Source organism: Podarcis muralis, chromosome 8 (genome assembly GCF_964188315.1).
Source record: "Podarcis muralis chromosome 8, rPodMur119.hap1.1, whole genome shotgun sequence".
NCBI classification, from domain to species: domain Eukaryota; kingdom Metazoa; phylum Chordata; class Lepidosauria; order Squamata; family Lacertidae; genus Podarcis; species Podarcis muralis.
The window spans coordinates 30,399,758-30,422,684 of record NC_135662.1 but is presented as its reverse complement, the minus strand read 5'-3'; the positions used below and the strand labels follow the sequence as shown (position 1 = coordinate 30,422,684).

Genomic DNA, 22,927 nt, shown 5'->3' with positions numbered 1-22,927 from the left:
TGCAGTTCAATGTCACACTCTTCCAATTGTTCTCTCCGTGAAAGTATTGCAGCTTGCCAGATAGAATGATACCCCTCTCCTCACCCCACGTGTGGTTCTGAGCGTTCTCCTGACCACCCACCTGCCGTGAGCCAATTCCAGGGGGTCAGGGGCACATGGGGGAGAAGAAGGGAGGAAACCCGACTGTGCAAGTCCTTGAGCATGGCTTCTGCTGGTAAGGCTAGTTAGGTGAACCCTGCCCACTGTCTTCCTATTACTAACCTCCTATGTGCCTGGCATTGGAAAACATCTAGCCATTGTAAGCTAGGGGTGGGGGGACATTTTTCAGCCCATTTCTTTATGGGTAACCTTCTGAGGGCCACATACTGACAATGTGTGGGGAGAGGTGGAAAGAGTAATATTGGTTGTGACTCTTACTTTGTATGGTAAATTATATTGTAGCCATGCAAAAATCACCTCTCCACCCTGATGAGGAGAGTTATCACAATCTGAGGATGCTTCAAGCCAGACAGAAATATTGCGTCCAGGTGGCATCTGCACAAGAGACCTTGAAGAACTCAAAAGTGAAATTGTTGCGCTTACATACAAAAAAAGTTCGATACATCCCTAAGACCAGCCTTCATAAGCCAGTGCAACATTATTTTTTAAGGGGGATCCAGGGAAATTACAGGCCAATTAGCTTAACATGAATTGATGGCAATCATTATTAAAGGAACATAACATGGATTTAAATGAACAAGCTTTACTGAAGAGGAATCAACATGGCTTCTTGCAAAGGTTAAGTCCTGTCCCACCCAGCGTCAAAAAGCATGTAAATGGGGTTATCTGGGCTTGGACTTTTAAAGAGATTTGGAACACACACAAAAACATACAAAAGGTTAATGAGTAAACTTAGCGTCAAGGGATCAGAGCATTGGTCCCTTTACAGAATAGTAACTGGTTAAAGAACAGGGAGCAGAAAGTAGGTGCAAGTGGGTGGATCCTACAATGGAGGAATGTAAGAAGTGCCCCCCCTAAAATTTGGGGGGATTGGCATCCCCCTCCCCATTCACAAAAAGTCTTAAGAGAACCTTGAGAAGCCAGTTTGATGGTGACACCAAATTATTCAGGAGAAGCACCCAAAAGGATTGTTCCAAACTGGGCAAATGTGCAAGAAAATGGTAAGTGCAGTTTCATGTAAGTATTTGTGCAATTATGCACAATGACTCAACTGAAAAGTGATCTTGGGGTCGTGGTGAACAGCTGAATGAAAATACAGTGGTACATCGGGTTAAGTACTTAATTCGTTCTGGAGGTCCGTCCTTAAAATGAAACTGTTCTTAACCTGAAGCACTACTTTAGCTAATAGGGCCTCCTCCTCCTGCTGCTGCACCGCCTGAGCATAATTTCTGTTCTCATCCTGAAGCAAAGTTATTAACCTGAAGCACTATTTCTGGGTTAGCAGAGTCTGTAACCTGAAGCGTACGTAACCTGAAGCGTATGTAATCCGAGGTACCACTGTACCAACTCTTTTGGTGGGAGTTGTGAAAAATGAAAATTCAGCGCAAAGGGCCAAAAATAAGGCTACCAATAGCATAGTGCCTTTGAAGGGGTACAGTTAGGGTTACCCCAGAAAGCCCTAAAACTGTTTGTGAATTTCCCCCCCAGCCAGGCCTCGGCGTACGCATTTTTAAAACTGCATATTCCTCTAAGACAAAAAGCATGAGCTAAGCAGTCCTCTCTGTAACAAAAACGCTGTAACAAACCCATAGCTGAGAACAGAAAAGCTTTCGCTTCCCAGATCCAAATAACCTTGTACTGGTACATTGACTTGCAACATACTTCTGGGGACAGAGCCAGAGAACGAAAAGCAACATTTCTATGTAAGAACCTGTGAAGGGGGAGAGGAAAAAAGGGGTTTGAAAAAAGGATAAAACCTGCTTGTAAAATGTTTTCGGTGCGGCCTGTCTTTTGTGAACTGATTCACACAGGTGCCTCTGCCCTTCCGGATGGCAGAATAAAACGCTCTTTCTCTGGATTAACCCCTTGGTGTCGTTTGGCTCCTTTTGTCTCTGCTCGGGTGCAACAATTATTCCTACCCGTGGATTAATAAGGCTACATATTTCTGGTGCGTTGGCCGGGAATAAGCACGTTCCCCGAGATCGAGGGACAAGGAGGTCCAGGGCGTCACTGCAAGGCGAGCAGCTCGGGATACCGGGTCAGCAGTTCCTGTGCACATCCTGCCAACTTCGTGGGAGGGACTGGCCACCCGTTCCTGAGTGGACACGCGACAAAGTGACGGAGAGAAAGAGCAACGGCCGTGCAGAAAGAAGGTACCTCGAGGAAAAAGGTAAGCTCCACAGGGTATAGGTGGGAGCAAGCTCCACAAGGATAGGTGCGAGCAAAAAGAGAGTCTGATCAACTCCGCCAGCAGGGTAGACGAAGTGCCACTGGTTTTGGTGTCGCCCAGAAAAAGCAGCAAAGGGTGCTGCTAGGGCCCCGGTCGAAGTCTAAGCGCTGCCGGTTATGGTTGGTTGTTGGTTTTGTGCCCAGAAGAAGCAGTAAAAAAAGGTGCTCTTGGGCCCCGGTCGAAGTTGTGAAGCACTGCCGGTTGTGGTTTTGGTTTTTGGGGGAAAAGGGATTGGGGGAGGTGCATGGGTTTTTCTGAATGTGCGTGTGGGGACACTCCAGTGAATGTTTTGAGTGTGTGAGACGTTGAAAGCAACGTCTGCCCTGTGACTGAGTGAACAAATAACGTTAGGAGGGCTGAGTGTCCCAGTGTCCCCAGGATCCCAGAGTCATGGGAAACAAAAGCAGTAAAACAATTCTTGAGACACCACTACAGAGCTTTCTGGAAAACTGGAAAAGTGCCACGAAAGCAGAAGAGTGGGGATGTAAACTCATAAAAAGCAGACTCCAACATTTATGTGAAGTTGACTGGCCTTCGTATTTACCAGAATGGCCTACTGGAGGATCCTTTGATCCAAACTTGGTCAACATTTTACGGAGTAACATTTTCAAGACCCACACAGATCACATTCCCTATATTTCTATCTGGAAAGCCAATGTGGATCAAAATCCCTCATGGCTTCGGACAAATAGAATTGTGACTGCCCAAGTCAAACTGTGTTCAGTACAATTACAAGTTAAAAAGCCACCAGTTTTGCCAGTCCTAGAAGAGGAGATAATTACCCCCCCCCCACGCCATATGCAGCAACTGCGCCAAGGCAACCAAATCTGGGAGCAAATAGGGCTGCTTCTCCGCCCAATGCCCAGACTGAGGACCCAAATGAGAAGATTCCCCCCTCTGCCCCTCCCCAACCCCCTTGTGATGCAAGCAAGGAAGGTGAAGAGAAAGGTGATGATGATAATGATGATGAAGACTTTAGAAAAACTCTAGATAAAGAGATAAGATGGACTAGTAAGCAGTTTGACAGAGTGTTCCAGTATGTAGAACCGTTTAAAACAGAACTGGATGTGGCCCCCTGGGTTCTAGAAGCAGCCCAGTGCCAGGGTGAGAATTGGAGAAAAAAGCAAAAGGTTTTGAGAACAGCGTGGGACAGGGCAACAAAACATGTAGAGACACTTAAATCAAAGGCTTTGTCCAAACCCACTGTGGTGGCCCCTCTCAGGCAAGTGTATGATCCTTTGGAACAGCCAAATGATCAGGGTGTTCGACCCCCAAGGACCTTTACCATTCAGCATGTCCCTTTTACAAGCTCCGATATTTGCAATTGGAAAAATCAAAATCCTTCTTTTGAGGAAAATCCTGCAAAAATAATTAGACTTTTTGAAGGTGTGTTCAAAACCTATATGCCTACTTATGATGATGTAAGTCAGCTTTTGGACACAATTCTGACCACTGAGGAGGTCCGCAAGGTAAATGCCTGTGCCAGGGAACAGCTCAAGGCAGCAAATAATACTGATGTTGCAATTGAGGCAGCTAAAACTCCACTTTGATGGCCCCACCCCACTGAGTGTATGACCCCCTGGAGTCATCCGATGCCCAGGACCACAGACCTCCAAGCACCTTAAATCAGAATCCTCCTTTCGAAGAGGACCCAGCCAAAATACTTAGGGGTTTGTCTTCAAACAGCCAGCAGCCAGAAAGCCAAAAACGCAATCCTAGAGCAAGCGAGGGTGTCCATGGGAGGGTCAGAAGACGCCTAGGGAAGAAGCCAGTGCGCCATCTGCAGGCAAGGGAGTCATTGGGAAATGGAATGCCCACAGGCCCCATGCCCGACACACCCCACCCCCACAGGCTGGGAACAATAAGATTTCTCAAAAATTATTTCTTCTCATCTCTGTTCTTGCTCAAAGACTGTTGCAGCAAAAAAAGCAACTGAACAGACTGTTTTTTGAAAAATCATGCAAGTAACAGGACATCAGCTCCCCCCCCCCTTGTGCCAGGTGCTTGGAGGTAGCTTCAGAGCGTTATCTCTTGGCTGCTATCCCTAGAGGAAAATGCTGCATTCTCGCCAACCAGCTACCCTGAACCTCACACTTTCTGGATTTACAGTTCAGCCACATAAACCCAGAAGGCCAAGAGTTACCCACCCCCCTGCCCCAAAGTACTAACCTGAAGAAGTGACTTTCTTAAAAAGCAAGTGAATGCTTTCTGTGAACTTTGTCAAGTTTTTCTTTTTAAGGTGCAATTTTACTCTGAAAGGAGCTGCGGCATAGGAATTGATATTTTGAGGAATTTGAAACTTTGCGAGAAGCAAGGAGCGCATTGTTCTTTCTACAGACACTGGCAAATGAACTGAAATTTGCAACATGGCTTAAAGCTCTGAAACTTAGAGCACACAAATGAGACTTTTAAAAATCTCAGCTGGCAAAACTTAACCCAAGGAACAGAACTGTTAACCCCTTGTGAAGTTTCTTGCCATACTATCCCCTTTGAGTTACTATGCCTTGTGTGTGAATGTTATCTATCAATTTGTTCTGTGCAATCGCTGCCGTCTTTGTTATCTCTTCTCTTGACAGGTAAACTGGCCAGAGGCTGTCCTGTTTCTCTACAGCTGTTAAAGTCACCGGCATCTGGGACACCTGATCTACACCGCCCACCAGAGGACCCAGACGCCCAGACATCGCTCCAGCCTTGTTGGAGGGGACCAAAGATGCCCAAGCCCACCAGACGACCCAACGCCCACCAGACTACCGCCCTGCCTACGTCACTCCGGACGCTGACGCTTGGCACGGCTCCAGAATCCAGCATGGATTGAAAGAGGACATTTTCACATTTTATTTTCTTTCCTTTTGCATAACTGAACTTTATTGAAGGTACCTGGCCTAGTTTGCTTTACGCCACCCCTGCAGTGGGTCTAGTGGGTCTTTTCTTTCAGCATGATTATACCCCACTCTCTAGCACTTACCTAAGCCCCTCCCCGTGCATACAATGGCTCAAATACGACTGTGGGTCCCCATGCTGGTATTTCTGCTGCCTTTGACCTTTGAAATGCCAATACCACTCACAGTGACCAGACAACTGCTGCAATTGTGGGGGGCCCACCACACATATAATAAGTGGATTCAGGTTGCTGAGATGGTTGCGTTCTCTGCAAATCGGACCAATTGTGCCGTCTGCACTCTGGCCCCTGTAGATGCTCTGGGAGGAATGCCACTCCTCCCTGTGCCTTGGAATGAATCCTTGGTTACAACTCCACTTGTTGCCTTCCAGCCTCTGGGCAACCATTCTTCTTTATGGAATCATTCCGTCCCTTTCCAGGTCCACAGGATCACTGGCTGCCTTTGTGTCAACAAATCAAATGACGCAAGTGACGCTCAGACCTATGTGGGCACTTCCCACTGTGATCGTACCTTCCCAGCCCCAACTAACATGTTTGAGTCCAAGACAGGAACCTTTTCTGGTTCCAATTTGACTGCATGCCTGGCCCGCTTGCTGACAGGCACCATATCTGCCCATGGTCAGGACGTTTACTGGGTGTGTGGCAGGAAGGCCTATCATGCCCGCCCAAGAGGATGGTATGGAGTCTGCTTTCCAGCCTACTTAATACCCCCCATGTGGATTCCTGACCAGATTCCCTCTGCACCCCCTAGAAGGAGGCGTTCGGCTGACCTGGCAACACTTGCAGGTGGCAGCTCCCAGAATTGGGGCAAAAATCAGTGGCCTCCGGAAAGGATACTGGCCCATTATGCTCCAGCCTCATGGAATCGGGGAGAGAAATCTCTGGGGCAAGGGGGCCGATCTATAACTTGAACCGCGTAATCAGACTCCAGGCAGTGGTAGAGATTGTTGCGAACACGACAGCCACGGCCCTTAGGCTAATGGCCACGCAATTGGATGAGACACGCAATGCGTTTCTCTCAGTCCGATTAGCGTTGGACTTTCTCCTGGCGCAACATGGCGGCTTTTGTGCAGCGTTTAATCTCACAGGTGGGGCCTGTTGCTTTAACATCTCTGATCATGGTGAGGCCATTCGCAATTTGGCAGCAGGACTTGAAACAGTGGCCCATATTCCTACCCAAACCTGGGAGGGATGGGACATGTCATGGCTTGACTGGTTGCCAAACCTAGGATGGGTAAAAGGCCTGTTTTTGCTGCTGCTAGGCCCACTTTTCATTTTGCTAATTTTTTGCTTTTCTGTACCTTGCTTACTGCAAAGCTTGCATACAATGACACGCAATATGATTTCTCGCATGCTTCGCCCCCAGATTATAGCTCTGACCCGAGAATATCAGCCTGTGCCTTCCTGGGACGAGCCTTTTTAAAGAAAAAGGCTGTCCAAATTTGAGAGGTATGGAATGAAGGGGTACAGTTAGGGTTACCCCAGAAAGCCCTAAAACTGTTTGTGAATTTCCCCCCCAGCCAGGCCTCGGCGTACGCATTTTTAAAACTGCATATTCCTCTAAGACAAAAAGCATGAGCTAAGCAGTCCTCTCTGTAACAAAAACGCTGTAACAAACCCATAGCTGAGAACAGAAAAGCTTTCGCTTCCCAGATCCAAATAACCTTGTACTGGTACATTGACTTGCAACATACTTCTGGGGACAGAGCCAGAGAACGAAAAGCAACATTTCTATGTAAGAACCTGTGAAGGGGGAGAGGAAAAAAGGGGTTTGAAAAAAGGATAAAACCTGCTTGTAAAATGTTTTCGGTGCGGCCTGTCTTTTGTGAACTGATTCACACAGGTGCCTCTGCCCTTCCGGATGGCAGAATAAAACGCTCTTTCTCTGGATTAACCCCTTGGTGTCGTTTGGCTCCTTTTGTCTCTGCTCGGGTGCAACAATTATTCCTACCCGTGGATTAATAAGGCTACACCTTCATGCAAATTACGAGTGAGATGAAGGTTAGTCACGCTTAAAGCAGACCCACTGAAATTAATGGGACTAGCTCCAAGGTTCACAGTTTGCTCTCAGCATGACTAAGCCTGGCTCTAACTCAACAGAAATGAGAAAGATTGAACAGATTTCTGCTAAAACGCTGCAGAAACCTTATTGCAAACAGTTGGGACTGCAGCAGATATCTACAGCAACCACGCGAGAGGCCTACGTAGCCTTTCCTCGAAAACGCTCTGCAGGGAGCAATCGCTTTTTCCCAAGCACTCTTGCAATTCTTGCTCAGCCTCCGAACGAGGCTCATGGATCACAAGGTCTGCATTCCACAGCTACTCCGGTTTGCAACTCGCAGGTGCAAATGGATGGATCCCGGCTAAAGCGCACAGATCATCAGCTTCTCTCCCGCCCCCTCGTAAATAGATCCTCGGGGGAGCCCGGAGAGAAGTTAAGAGGGGAGGGGAGATTTTCGCGGAGCAGCCCATCGAGCATCCAAAGCCGGGGTGAGGTTTGAGGGAGGGAAGGCAGGGAATCTCCCTTGGCAAGCCAAGCCTCGCCGGTTTCCCGGAGATGGAAGCTTTTAGCAATGAGAGGCGCGAAGCTTCCCCACGCCCTCATTTATCCATCCCTGCCTCATTCATCTATCGCCTTGGGGGGGGGGTTGCCTTTCCACCCACCCCCAGTAAGAGCTGAATGCGGTGATCCGGAGTGGGGGAGGGAGGAAGAGGAGGAGCACGATGACTTCATGCAGCCGGAGCGCCGTGAATTTGGGATCAGCAGCTGCAGCTGCACGTTGGGGAGGCAATGACAGCGGGAGCTCCGCCCGGGCGTTTGTCCAAAGCACCCCCGGAGTAATCTTTTTCCAAAATAAAAAAGACACCCCCCTCCTTTGCAAATAAACCACCACCCGCAACAGCCTGCAGGGGGCGGAGAGTTGCCCAAAAGCTGAGAAGGTTCAGCCGCAGTGCGAGGGGGGAAAGAGGAGACGATGCGCTGAATCGGCCGTCGGGGAGGTGAGTAGATGTGTAAGATACACACGCACACCCTTTTCGCCGCCGCCGCCACTTCAGCAAAGGGAGGCGCAACACGTGCGGAATCGACGGTGTGGGCGAGAGAGCCTCGCTTGCTGGGCCGAGCGCCCCGTGGTGGGGGCTGGAGAAGCCGCGGCGGCGAGATCGGGGATGCTCCTCTGCTGGCATCCAAGCGGGGCTCCCCCCGCCCGCCTCTCCGCTGCTGTCGAGTGACAGCGGGGGCCCTTCGCTGCTGAGAATTGGGGTCGGGGGGGGGGACTTTGACTTGGAAGGGTTGCTCGGCCCTCCGGTTTCTGGGGTCCCCCTCCCTCCTCTCCTTGTGTCTTCCAAGCAGGCTTGCGCGCAGAGCGAGCCGCCTCCTCGAGGGGCAGCGCTTGTTTTCTCGCCTTCCTAAAAATAGCCGGGAGTGTTTAAAGGGAGGGAGGGTGGCTGGGGACGGGAGGTGGGGGCGCTGCCTCTCTCCTGCCTCTCCTCGGACCAGGACCGGCGTGACGGCGGCTCCTTTGCTTCCTCTTCTCCTCCCCAGGACCTGCGTAAAGAAGGGGCACCCGTTGGGGTTTGTGGCGCTCCGGCGGGATGGAATAAACGACGGACCTACGCGCCAGTGTGGTGGACTGCTAAGGGATGACGCCTAAACTATGGGACATGTGACAGCTCTACTTCAGTTTACTTAAAGGTAGGCCAAAATATGATGGCAGGGGTTGGGGGGTCAGGCTGGTTGGAGGGGCGGGGTGTGTGTGGTCATTTACTGCTCCTGGGTCGTGGACACTCCTGGTTCTCCCCACACAGCCCCGGGGCTTATTGGGAGCTGCTCTTAAAGGGTGCTACCATGTGTCTTCCCACCCCCAAACACAAGCAGCCATTTTAATGTTATGCACATACAGTTACACAGCTGGTAGTTGAGAAATGTCAGTAGCAACAGTGAGGCCTGTGGAGAACTAGTTAGTGATGTGTCAGGATACGAACCAGTTCTTGTATCAGAGTCCAAAAAGAGAAGCAATCTAATCTTGAGCCTGTTTTGGATCGTAACCCAAAATACATGCTTTCTGTCCTTTGTGCTACTAACCCTCTTCTGTGTGATTGTTCATTTTTTAAAAAATGGTTTAAAGGATTAGGTTCTCTGAAGGATGGCATTTGCTACGTAACACCTATATGGACCCTTGATTTGAATCTCTCTTCTTCAACCACAGGGAAGGTGTCAGGCAGCAGCCCCCATACTTGCTGTTGGATGCCTTCAGTGTTTCAAGCATTTGGCTGAATAAAAACCCACAAACGGGTGGGTTGCGTAGTAATCTATCATTTCCCTCCAGTAATGGAAAATCCTTCCTGCCTGAAATGTGGGTTTTGTGCCAGAATGTGCAATGTGTTATGCCAATAGTCTGCTGAATGCCATGGAAGCATCCTTTATGTTTGCTGGAAGCGAATTAATAGTGGGCATTTTGTTCTTTTTAGCAAATGCGGAAAAGAAGGACGTGCTTGCTGTGGGCCTTTCCAAGTTCTACCCCCACATGCTACTAATTTAAGTGATAAATATAGGTTAAAATCAACACTACCGCTTGTTCAAGAGAGAGACTGCCAGCCAAGTCATCTATCTTGTTTGATTAAAATTAGGAATGATGTGTATCAAAGTGGTCGCTGCCTACAGAAATGGGCTCAAAGTGTCCCATCCTCTCCTGTTTAGCATGGCACACTTGGACTTTTGAAGGTTTCTGTATATAGTAGCATAGATGACCTGTTTGAAGACCCACATATATTTTCGCTATAGGTTGGCATCTTTTGCTTTCCTTGGTGTACATTCCATCTTCTGAGCAACTGAGAAACTGTTTTAAAATAGAATCTATACTTGACAGGTGTGAATCTTGGTTAAGAGCCTAATTGTCCACAGTTCTTGGCTATGTACTGCTTCTCAACTACCAGAATGATCTCAGTATTTAAATAATCTCTCCCCCCCCCCCCCCAGTAGATATTTTCACAGAGGGTTACATTTATGAAGCAGATGAGAAGAACACACAATGCATTAAGAAGATAGTTGTGGCTCATTTAGTAATCGGTTTACTAAACCACTGATGACTACTAAAAATCAAGGGGGGGGATCAACATTTAGAATTCTCCATTATTTTCTGATGAGGCTGTTATGGTTGTAGCTGCTGTGTGACATGCAGAAATCACTAGAGCCTCATCAGGAGGTCACTTTCCCAGAATAAGGTAACATCATTTCAGCTTCCTAGATAATTTGGGAATATCTTGGTCTTGTGACAGAGGTACACTTTAAGCTTCACAATTTCTGGAAGGAGATTTTAAAATGTATCCCTTTCAGACTTTTCTGATAATTGACATACCCTTTTATTATGCAGAAGGGACATGGGTGGCACTGTGGGTTAAACCACTGTGCTGCTTAGGCTTGCCGATTGGAAGGTCTGCAGTTCGAGGCCCCACGACAGGGTGAGCTCCCGTTGTTCGGTCCCAGCTCCTGCCAGCCTAGCAGTTCGAAAGCACGCAGTGCAAGTAGATAAATAGGTACCGCTCCGGTGGAAAGGTAAACGGCGTTTGCATGTGCTGCTCTGGTTTTGGTGTTGGTGTTCCATTGCGCCAGAAGCGGCTTAGTCATGCTCGCCACATGACCAAGAAAAACTGTCTATGAAAGCGGACAAACGGCGGCTCCCTCAGCCTGTAAAGCAAGATGAGCACTGCAACCCCAGAGTCATTAACTATTAGACTTAATTGTGAGGGATCCTTTTACCTTTTATTATGCATGTGCCCCATTCTAGCTCCAAGCACTTTGGAAGTATCTTGATTGTTGAAGGCTGGTTTAGGGAAACTGGCCTTTGAGATGTTGCTGGACTCCCAAATGCCACCAGCACCAGCCAACACGGCCATTGGTGAGGGTTTGTGCAAGTTATAACTCTCTAGCATTTCTGATCCCTGATTTAAGGACATGCTTTAATGCCCTGTTTTGAGGAAGGTCCTTCATTCACATTTTTCAAATGACTGCAGTGCCTTAGACCACAAATGTGTGTGTTTTAAGAAACTTTGGACTCTAAACTCATTGCAAATCATCCTAGAATTTTCAATATCCAGTTAGTCAGTGATGTCAAATGCAGTGAAGGATAAGCCAATATAAAAATTAAGAGGATAGGCCTACAAAATAGGTATCCATTGCTAAAGCACAGAAGAACTCTGCATTCAACACACATGTGCTTTATGCAGGGACTCCACTCCCATTTCATCCATAGCCTTCTCCTGAAGATATTCCGCAAGGTTTAGAATCAGAGTTTTCCTGCTCCTAGAAGGGCTAACTTCCCATGTTAATGAGCTCCATCTGCCCCTCATTTCCCTCTACAGCACATGCAGAAACTGCCTCCTTGACCATTGGACCCTACTATTGGTCTCATCCGCTCAATCCACCAGAGCCTGTCTTCTTATGCAGGGGATCTCCTTCCTTAACTCACCGAGATAGACCCATCAACCACCCTAACCTGGTTCAGTCAGCCAGTCAAAGCTGTCTTGGTAGTACTATTTATTTCCCCTGCAGTGGGCAGGGCAAATGGCATGTGTCAGGGGAAGCCATGATCTGCAGGATTCCCCCCTACATCATGGCCTTGAAGAAGATCCAAAACTATATCCATCCTGGGGCTGTAATATTAATTTTTCGCCCATTTGGAGTGGGGGCAGGAAGGGAAAGAAAAAGTTGCCCTCAGCTGGTCTAAAGGTAAAGGGACCCCTGACCGTTAAGTCCAGTCGCGAACGACTCTGGGGTTGCGGAACTCATCTTGCTTTACTGGCCGAGGGAACCGGCGTTTGTCCGCAGACAGCTTCCGGGTCATGTGGCCAGCATGACTAAGCTGCTTCTGGCGAACCAGAGCAGCACATGGAAATGCCATTTACCTTCCTGCCGCAATGGTACCTATTTATCTACTTGCACTCTGACATGTTTTCGAACTGCTAGGTTGGCATGAGCTGGGACCGAACAACGGGAGCTCACCCCCTCGCGGGGATTCGAACCGCCAACCTTCTGATCGGTTTAGACCACAGCACCATCCGCGTCCCCATTCAGCTGGTCTACAGCTAGCCAAAAATAGTCTTGCTAGAGTAGGAGATGGACTGGAACAACCTATGGGAGGTCCTTTCTGTTCTTCCTCTTCTGTGGTAGGATACCTCAGCTGTTTTAGCAGCAGTCTGTGGTGGTTTTGCTGCTGTCTTTAAGCAAGGCTTGTCCTGATTTTAGTTCTGCATGAAATAATTATTTACCTCAGCCACCTTTAGGTTGGTATCTTGCATTGTGCTCATGGAGCTTCAGCTTAGCAATAGCCTTGACCATCAGTGGTGTTTTCTGCACCATCATTCCTTCTGTATCACTGTTTGGGCAACTGGCCTTGTTAGTCTATTTCTTCAGCTTGCTGGGTTCTGGAATGAGCAGAACAGGAAAACTGCTGTACTTTCAGTAGCTGTGCGGAAAAGGATTTTGGCTGGTGTAATCTGGCATTGTCAAGCAGTTTTTGACAGGGTGCTTAGACTTCTACCTCCTGAAATCCATTCTTCTATGAACTGTTAGAAGTAAGCATTCCTGATGATCCATTGCAGCTGATTCAATCCTACTGGTTCGGCATTGCAAGCTTGAGAATGCCTACAGAGTTGCCATTGGGGCTGTTGTGCCCTTAAGTGGCATGGCAGCCAGAACTGGGAATGAGACATGCCAGCAAAAGCTGCATCTGTTGGATTTGCTGCCTGTTCTGCAGCTATTACAGAAGCGCCACCAGACAAAAAAGCAGCAACGTTAGCAGTAAGTTCTTCATTGTGGTCTGTCTTGAGAGAGCAAATGTTGCTGTGGCTTTTATGGCAAGCTGTTCGTTGGTAGAGCTGATACCAACATGAACTGGTTTATCTCCATCTGTTGTCTGCCTTTCAACATGGAAACTAATTTATTGGGCATGGTGGCCAAGATTCATATGAAAGTTGAGGAGGAGTCCACTGAAGCCTTTGCTGTGCTTACCCGTAAACTGTATTGGTTGGTTGTAAAGGAGGATGAAGGTACAACTCAGAATAGTTAAGCTACACACACGTTTGCCTAGGAATTGACATGTAGGGGTATATAGCTTTTAATGGCATAGCCACTTGAGAGGAAAGTTAAGTAGCTTTTGCCTTCCCCACCCATCCCAATTCAGGGTGCAATTCTTTTGCCTTAGAATACTGCTTCCATGGCTGCATTTTATTTTTTTTAAAAAAGGAAAAGCTAAAACTGTGTGATTTATGTAGCTTAGCCCCAAAGAAATGGGTCTCTCTAAAGAGATGAGCTGAAAGGAAGAATTGGGGGGAGTGGGGTGCTGATTTAATTCTCTTCTCATAAAAATGCTCCCACAACCTGACATGCCTCAGAGGGTAGAGTTGTCTTTTGGAAGCAGATGTTAGCGTGGGAGGCAATTACAGCCGATATGGAGAAGCTACTTCACACAGTGAGGAGGAGAAAAATATAGAGGTGTTTGTGGGAGGACAAAGAGGCAAAGTCATCTTGCATCGAAAGAAACAGGCATTAATTAGTGCAGTAAGATAGCAACGTAAGTCTTCAGCTACCCTTGCACGCCTGCCTATGTTAAATGTTAAAGCTGTTCCAGACAGAGGCTGTACCCTTTTGTTTTCTTCTTCCCTGTGCTGTAATGCATTTATTGTCCATTTACCCGTTACCCACCTTACCTCCATTTAGGCAGATGGGACTTGGTGGAAAGCTTTTCCTCACCCTGCCCCATTTTTGTGGGGCCAGGGAGAGAAGGTTAGAGCAGGGAAGTACATTTGGTACACTCCATTGTGACCTGACTGCTTCCACCAAGATGTGAGTGTGCCCAGCTAAAAAGAACACCAGGCTAAGGTACCTGCTTAGTGCTTGTGAATTGGAAGACATGAAGCATGAATTGCAAGTGAGCTTTGAGTGGTTGTCCTGCAAGTCTCTGCATCAATATACATGACATAGTGCGGGATCCTGATTTCTTTTCCTTTCTCTCCAGTGCTTTATCTTTCTATGGAAAACGTTCTGTTTCCTAAGTTCATATTGGAAACGATGAATGGATGCCAATTGCCAATACTATTAAGTGAGCTTAGTAGTTTCAGTGTTTTAAGCTTTGTTTATTAAATGCAAGTAAAATAGACATGCTAAATTAGGTAACAGTCTAGGGTGCCAGAATTCATGTTGATTTAAACTGAAAAATTTCCACTGCAAATTCCCCTGTAATATACCAGGAAAAGACTCCCAATTTAAAATATATCTATCTATTGTATATATGATGCTGATATGTATGTGTATAAGCGATGACGTTATGTCACATTGGTAGTGAAAGAAAGCAAGGAGTGTATCAAACTCTTTTTCATATATTTCTTGCATATCACGTTGCTGAACTTCCAACTACAGAGACTTTGGGGAGATGGAGTTTCTCCAGCCATAGCTGCTGACTCCCTATGCATATCATAGGAATATTTTGAAAGGACTTCACAAATCTTTGTGCAGTGTTTTGAGGGCTGCAGATTTTTAGGTGCCTTGCACCTGAAACTATTGTTCTAACTTCTATAATTCAGCATCTAGTTCTAAGAGTCCCATATTTGGGGAGCTGAAACATACAGTACTTGGCTCCCAATAGTACATGCTTGTTGTAAACATGATCCTTGTGATACTCTGCTCAAAACAGCCTTGATTTAATGAACCTAAGTAGAAGTTATTGACTTAGCTCTGCTGAATATTATCCACTTGTTAATCTATGATGCTTGTTTTAAAAGAAATCTAAAATAGCAGAGGTCTGTATTGATCCGTTTTTGTCATCTTTCCCCCTCCCTCAATTCACAGTTGTCCTTGTACTAACCTTGAACATAACAGTGAGTTTTAAAACATACATTGCAGTTTCAGATTGATGATTTAAGCCATCCATCTCCTTATTTTGTATGGCTAAATAGAATGGGTGATTGAATAATACTTCCTTCTCTTTCCCTCCCCACTACCATGCTCTTCGCATATTCTGCATATTTAATTTTATTTTCTGCTGAGCAAAACACATTGCTGCAATACTCTTCCTTTTTTCTTTTTGTTGTGTAGGATGGTGTAAGTAGGTGCTGATGTTGACACAGCATTTGTGCAGTCAAAGAGCTGTTTGTGCTTGCTAGAGAAAAGAAAGTAATGTTTCACAACAATGGAGATGGGAAGGGGCCTGTACTGGATATCACTTAATGAGGATTCTCGCCTAACCAAGGCATGTCTACTCTAAAGTAAGCCCCCAGTCCAGCTTGCTTCTGAGTAGACATGAATAGGGTTGTACTGTTCATTACATTTTTGTGCATGCAAGTTTGGAACCACCTAGGGTAAAAAAAGAAGAAATGAATTTGTCACTAATGGTGATTCTCATGCATTCTGTTGATTGGAAGTACAAGATTGTATTCAATAGTGATAGAGGAGAGAGCAAGGGGTTTCAGATTGATAAACGCAGAATCAATATGGTTTTACATTAACAGCAGGCTTTTGTTCCTCTAAAGATAGGTGCTTGGATCAGATCTAACTGCAGAAGCCCTTAGCAACCTTAGTTCCAGGTGTTCAGTGATTGGTTATGGTTCCTGTGGAATTTTTGGAATTCACTGCTGTCAAGATATGCCAGTTATCTCTAGTTTAGAAGACTTTAAAAGAGGATTACAAATTCACGAAGAATAAGTATTGTCAATGGCTGCCAGTCATGATGATTTTATGAGTCATCCCTGTTTGGATGCAACATGTCTCTGAGAATCAGTTGCTGAGGTGTGTCAGAGGGAGTGGGCTATTGTCTTGATGCCCCACTTACGGACTTCCCAGAGGAATCTGGCTGGCCACAGTGGGAGATGGGATACAAAAACTAAACAGACCATTGGGCACATCCAGCAGAGTTCATCTTATGTTCTCTTGCTGGGGGTCTTTCCTAGAGATGTGGAGATCCAGGGGGGAAAACCTGGGGAAATGGTAGGAAATTGGTTTCTCTCCCCACCCCCCAACTTTTCCAGGTTTTTTTTTTCTGGGCCTTCATATCACTAGCTATGCCACATCAATTATTATTTTTTAAAGTTCACACCTAAAATAAATATGACAAAGTTACTGAAAATAAACTGAGCACTCATCCAGAGGCTGTGGCTGACTATTGGATATAAGCCTGCTGTGGCGTAATATGTGAAATGGTCCTTGGTGCCAAGGTATCATCATGTAGAACACCAGCCGTTGGCAGACTTGAAGGTTGCAGGTTCTAATTCATTTTTTAGAACAGAGCTCCAGATTCAAAATAGTCACTTGGGGTGGGTGGAGCAAGATTCACACGGGGGGGGGGGTCAGTATCCATGGCACTCCATGAGCTGGGTGGGCAGACTGCAGGTTTGGAAGAACTGCTTTGTTTTTTTTACTAGAACTCAAAGAGTCTTACCAACCAGAACCAAAGAGTGGTTCAGATGGGAAGCTAGGAACTAAGGAACCAGATGTCTCTGGGTTCAGGCTCTGTCCAGGAGTTTTTGATCAGTACCAGAACCAAGCTCATAATTCCTGCCACACAAAAATCTACTTACGGTTTTCGGGTGGGCAAGCTCTGTGTGTGTGTTGGCTTCTATTTGTTAGAAATTTGAGAGTCAGAAATCCTTGCTGATCTTCTGCGAATGACTTGGAGACCTATTGGTAGACCCCAGTCTACCATCTTCCCACCCTTGCCATGAGTCATAGCTGTAGCTGAGTAACTGAAGCTCAGGGATTTTAATTGGCTAATTAAGAGGGAGGGTCCTTTTAGTTGTTGCTATTGATCAGAAAATCTTTCTAATCTACTGCAGATTACCCAGCAGAAAACCCTGGTTTTTTTCCAGCCCTGCTGTGCACTACTAGCCTAAAAAAATTGCATCATTATCTCCAACATGTATTGCAGATTGTGCCCTGAGATTTACTGCATGTTCAGCCCAGGAAAGTTCAGTCTCAAATTAAACTCTCTGATAGTCAAGGGAAGGCTCTGATTAATCTCTAGCAATTCAAAAGACTATATTCAAAAAGGTGAGATTTTAAAGAGAGTCTTATTTTATATGGGGACTTTGTATTGTTCTGGAGCTTTGCATCATGAGTGGTATGCTTAAATTGAGACCAGAGTGCACAGGAGGCAAAACTGGGTTTGGATATTAAGCACACACTTGTGGTTAGATGTGGATTTCCTTTGGGTTGGAAGCCCTCTGGTTGTATCCAAGCAACTCGGCTGGAGCTGAAGGGCTTGTTGCGTAGGAAAGAGCAAAAATCTATTCTGTGCTGCTCCAGAGGTCAGGACTATATGTCAAGGGCTCAAGGTACAGGATGGTAGATTTCAGTTGAACATTTAGGGGAAATGTCTTTAACGGTAGGAGGAGTTTGACCATGGAGACAGTTGCCTAGCAGGAGATGATATTCCCTCTCTCACTAGCAATATCCAGACAGAGGCTTCACAGACATCTATTGGGATGCCCTTGCTCTGGATTTCCTACATTGAACAGGAGGCTGAATTAGATGGCTTACAAGTCTTCCCCCCACACTGCCCTTAGAGCTTGCAGCTAATATTACGTGGCCAACATTATCCTGATTTTTAATAATGGTCACAACTCTTCATTTCTACTAGAGTCGTTCCATTTCAGAAAGCTATGTGACTTTTATTAGATTCTGCTCCTTGTTTAGAGTACAGCTGTTCTCTTTGAACACAAACAATATGTGAGAATAATTATGTATGTCTATATATTATTGCTGAGTATCTTTGAAATGCATCCAAATTGGATAGAAGATGGGAAATATAAGACATTTGCAAAATATTGACACTTGAAGGGAGAAAATTGTTGGCTACACTATAATACTTGTAAAATCAATCCTGAAGCTCAGATCTATGGTGCTGTTGGAAAAGACGGAAAAGAAAGGGCAAAGTCTCCCTCCTCTGAGCCCTTATCCCCCCGTGGAACCAACCATAAGTGTGATTAGTTGAGAAACTGCTGCCAGCAGCGTTCCTACTGGTAATGATAAGGATAGGTCGTTGTAATAGCGCCATACATGGGTCAGCTGAACCCAAAGCTGCTTGTTAACTTTGTTACTCCAGTGTTCACTGGCTGGGATTAAGATTACTCTGATGTTAGATTAATAATGTTTTAATGCCATGCTGCGTGACCACAACATTATTTAGGATTTTCTCTAAATTAAATAACATTGAAGCTGTGTTCAACACCTGACATTAACCTGTTGCAGGGGCCACCAGCCTTTTTTGGACCAGTGGGCACTTTTCAGATTTTGAGAACATTGTAGGTACCAGTCACACACACACAAGCTGTCATTTGGAGCATGCCATAGCGCGACAGGGCTACCGCAGGGGGTGGGGCATAGCATGACACAGAATTACAGACAATACAGTCATTGCTGCTTCTCTCCCCACCCTGCCCCCCAGAACAACCTCATGCTTACCGTAGGAAGTCAGTGATGTCCTGCTGGTCCTGACTGTGCAGATATAACTGCTAAAGGCAGTGCCAACCCTAAACCCAAAGCCTAGGAGACATTCCTAAGCCTGTTTGCAAAATTTTAGCACTCTGCCTTTGCTGTTTGGAGAGGGGATTCTCTAACATTCACCTGCACTTACGTATTAGTATTACGTATTGGTATTTGCGGAAATTAGCTTCTAGGGAGCACTTGATCTCTGACAAACCCCCCACAGGAAAGATGCATCCTGGTTGCTAGGAAAAAAGGAAGGGCAAGCTATGGGTAGTCCAATGGTTACTAGAAAATAAGAGTGAAGCAGGAGAAGTGCACTAAAGGAAAGGGGGAAATACAAACTGTTAAGGACTCCAGGGATTCCTACTTCCTGGTTTCCAAGCAACTCAGTCGTCAGTGACAGCTCTGACTTCACACATTGGCTAAAAACACTGAAAGGCATGAGCAGTCGGGCTGCATCATTTCACAGAAATTGCTTAGGAGGGTACCTGCACATTTTGCTTCCTAACGTTATTTCTAGGAGGGCTAGGGACTTGCTTTTATATATATATACAGTATATAAAACAACGAAAGCTCAGAGTCTGGACCTGTGCCTGGGAGCACCAATGAAAGACTTGGGCGTCAAGTTGGTAACTCCAGCCTATAATAAAAAAGCTGCCTTGATGACATTTGTTATGGTTGCATGATGCAACATGACATTGCATTCTCCTGGTTTGTAAACGTTCAAAATTTATTGATTCCTCAGTCAAGCATCTTTTGCTGTGATGCCTTGTTGTTCTCTTTTTGGTGCCTCCTAAAAGTGCTCTTGTTTAGGCTAGCCTACCCAGACATGTGAGGGTGCGGGTGGCGCTGTGGTCTAAACCACTGAGTCTCTTGGGCTTGCTGATTGGAAGGTTGGCGTTTCGAATCCCTGCGACGGGGTGAGCTCCCATTGTTTGGTGCCTGCTCCTGCCAACTTAGGAGTTCAAAAGCACGTCAAAGTGCAAGTAGATGAATAGGTACCACTCCGGCAGGAAGGTAAATGGCGTTTCCATGCACTTCTCTGGTTTCTCCAAAAGTGGCATAGTCATGCTGGCCACATGACCCGGAAAACTGTCTGCAGACAAACGCTGGCTCGCTCGGCCAGTAAAGCGAGATGAATCCCACAACCCCAGGGTTGTTTGCAACTGGACTTAACTGTCAGGGGTCCTTTACTTTTACCCAGACATGTAAAGTTGACATATATTTTAATCTGCAGTTTTAGCACATGGTTTTTACTTACGCTGTATTGTAGTGATACTGTCGTCCAGAGTTTCCCCTCTCTGTCACTGGAGGTTGTTTCTATCGTCCCTTCCAAGGTTTTTAAAGCTCTTGAGATTCCTAAGGTTGCAGTTCTCTGCACAGTGGAGGATATTTATTTCCTGTCATGGTTTGGTAAAGATGCAGTCCACTAAAGCTTCAAGAGCTAATTTTAATTTATCTAGACTGGTTGTCTCTCTAGGGGGAGTTTCGTGCAGAAGGAAATGCTGAATATGATTGACTTGCGTGCATACGGTTTCCACTGCTACTGCTGCTATGAGTATTGCTGAGGGTGGGATGGAAGAGTTCTATTGAGGCTGTCATGTTTATCGATGGCCTGTCTGCAATTCCACTTAAATAACTTAAGTCTAGTCGTGCTAAAATAAATGACAGGCAGACTATACCCCAAGTTTTCAGTTGTTTGTGATGACCATGTCTGATTACTGAACGAACTCCTCTGGTTGAGCAGGAATAATTCTCTGACTTTACACACTTAACACTTGATCCAATAATGTTATAGACATTCTAATTAGACAAACCGCTCTTGATAGACGATGAAATGCGTCAATATTAGTTGTCACGGTGTCAATTCTATTCACAGAGAACATTTATGGCTCATCTTATTCCACAGTAATATCAGTCACCAGCTTTTGTCGCTTGTAACACCCTTTTCTTCTAGGAGTAATAAGCTTCAAATCCTGGAAAGGAGCAAACCCTAGTTAGTGTTTACCTGTGATTAACTTTGGTGTGGTCATTCCAAATAGCCATGGGTGAGTCAAGCTGAAGCGGACAGAGAAGAGGGAATGTGATTTCAGGCCTTGTCTCCTGCTCCTGTGGTGTAGCATTTGTACAAGCCAATAGAAGTGGAGGTCAGAGGCATGAAAGGGACCCTTGGGAATACTAAGAACACAAGAAGAGCCTGATGGAGCAGGCCAATGGCCCATCTAGTCCAGTATCCTGTTCTCACAGTGGCCAACCAGATGACTAAAGCGAAGCCCACAAAGCAGGGCCAGAGTGCAACAGCACTTTGCCCACTTGTGATTCCTAGCAACTGATACTCAGCTGATGAATCTCTTAAAGCCATCCAAATTGGTGGTCATCACCACTTCATGGGGCAGCAAATTCCTTTAACTAAGCACTGTTGAATCCTCCTCTCAAAATGGCTGCTTAGTGGAAAGGTTGGCTCTGATAAGAGAACTCATCCCCTTATCCCAACCATGAGCCTATGATAAGGAAATTGTATAACCCAAATACAAATGTAACCTATTTGTATAACCCATTTGTATATGATAAGGAATTTGTACACATCTTCCTGTCTCATGACTGTATATGCCGTTAAGTAGCTGTACACTACAGTCATACCTTGGGTTGCGAACGCTGCAGGTTGCGCGTTTTCAGGTTGCGGACTGCACCAAACCCAGAAGTACCGGAACAGGTCACTTCTGGGTTTTGGTGCTCGTGCATGCGCAGTTGCGCAAAATGACATCATGCGCGTTACAAGCGGCACTGCGGGTTGCAAATGCTGTGGGTTGTGAACGTGCCTCCCACACGGATCATGTTTGCAACCCAAGGTATGACTGTATTGCCGAAACATGGTTCTACCAAAGCCACGCTGCTGTTTTCTCAGTAAGGCTTGTTCTTCTATATTCTACCACATGACAAGTATGCAACGAAATGCTTCAATTGAGAAATCTGTCTTTTCTTTTTTGGTAATGGGGAGTTTCCCCTCACCCCTTTCCGGCCTTGTGTGGTGCACTTGCTAGATGAGAGTGGATGAGGGAAAGCTTGGCAACAGAAAATAGAGCGACACTCATTAAATCATAGAAGAATTAGAGCATGTAGAAATTTCAGTCTCTCTTTGGAAGAAAAAGTGGATTGAGAGTATGCATGGAAAAAAGACTGAATGAACAACAAGCTTCGGCTCAGAATTTTAAATAACCTCCCTTTGTAATAGTTTCTACTGGCGACTTCTAGTGCTGGAAGTGCTTGGATGGTCAAACAGAATAACAGTAGAAAATTCCAACAAGAATATAGTGCTCTCGTATTCTGCCTCATGCTTCACAGTGACCCGTCAAAGGAATATGTTGTTCATTGTTGATAACTGTTGTCAGTGTGGGCATGTAGGATGTGAAAGCAACACGAATTGCATGGGGAGGGGCAGTGTTATATTATTCTCAAGACATGCTACATTACAAAGCTACATGGCATGATCAAGGGCGTGAATTATGCAGTATCATAATGTGGTGTTAATGTTAAGCAATGCAGTAGCAAGAGGGCATGGAAGAGCTGCTGGTGACAAATGCAAGAAATGAGCTGGCAATGTCAGGTCTGGCAGGCACAATTGATGGCGCTGATGGGGCGCATTTGGCTTGAGGTCACAAATGCAGGTTCAATTATTTGAAGGGAGAATGGGCGACCTACACACTGTTAGTCAACACTGTATTTAGAAATACTTTAGCTGAAGATAAACTGCAATCATTTGTCTTCCACTATTCGTATTGTAGGCACTTATTTTATGTCACATCATTTTGTTTTTATCTTGGAAGATCCCAGAGCCTTTACAAATGTTTCAGCTTTGGCACTTCCATTTCTGAGATGAAAGGCAACTTAGCACTGAGTTGAAACAAGCAACAATCAGGTTTCTGCAGATTGCCATTTGTTCTGATTTATCACTAAAGAGAGTGTTTTCTGGGAGAAAGCGGGGGAAAGGCAAAACTGCTTGGACCCATGGCCTAGAAAGCATGGGGCAAGTGGAAAACCGCTCAGACTCATGCTTTCTAGGCAAAGGGCAAGTGGAAGTGTGTATGAGCCCCCTAGAAAAAAAATTCATTTTAAGATTAGGTGTGGGGAGGGAGACAGTATTTCCTGCATGTCATAAGTATGTCCT

The 22,927-nt window shown here is 45.8% G+C and overlaps 1 protein-coding gene and 1 long non-coding RNA gene across 2 annotated transcripts in view; one reads left to right on the top strand and one right to left on the bottom strand.

Moving 5' to 3' along the window:
- Window positions 1-722: 722 nt before the first annotated feature.
- LOC144328689 (uncharacterized) lies at window positions 723-7,897 on the bottom strand. Its single transcript, XR_013393887.1, has 2 exons — window positions 7,262-7,897; window positions 723-1,581 (listed from the first exon to the last, which is right to left on the bottom strand). It is a non-coding gene; the product is annotated as an uncharacterized LOC144328689 (long non-coding RNA).
- A 218-nt stretch (window positions 7,898-8,115) lies between these two features.
- The window catches only part of PKIA (cAMP-dependent protein kinase inhibitor alpha), a 37,917-nt gene continuing 23,105 nt past the window's right edge, over window positions 8,116-22,927 (top strand). The window contains exons 1-2 of the mRNA XM_028736643.2: window positions 8,116-8,288; window positions 8,833-8,982. The gene's annotated coding sequence lies outside the window, so the exon portion shown is untranslated. The remainder of the gene's footprint in view (window positions 8,289-8,832; window positions 8,983-22,927) is intronic.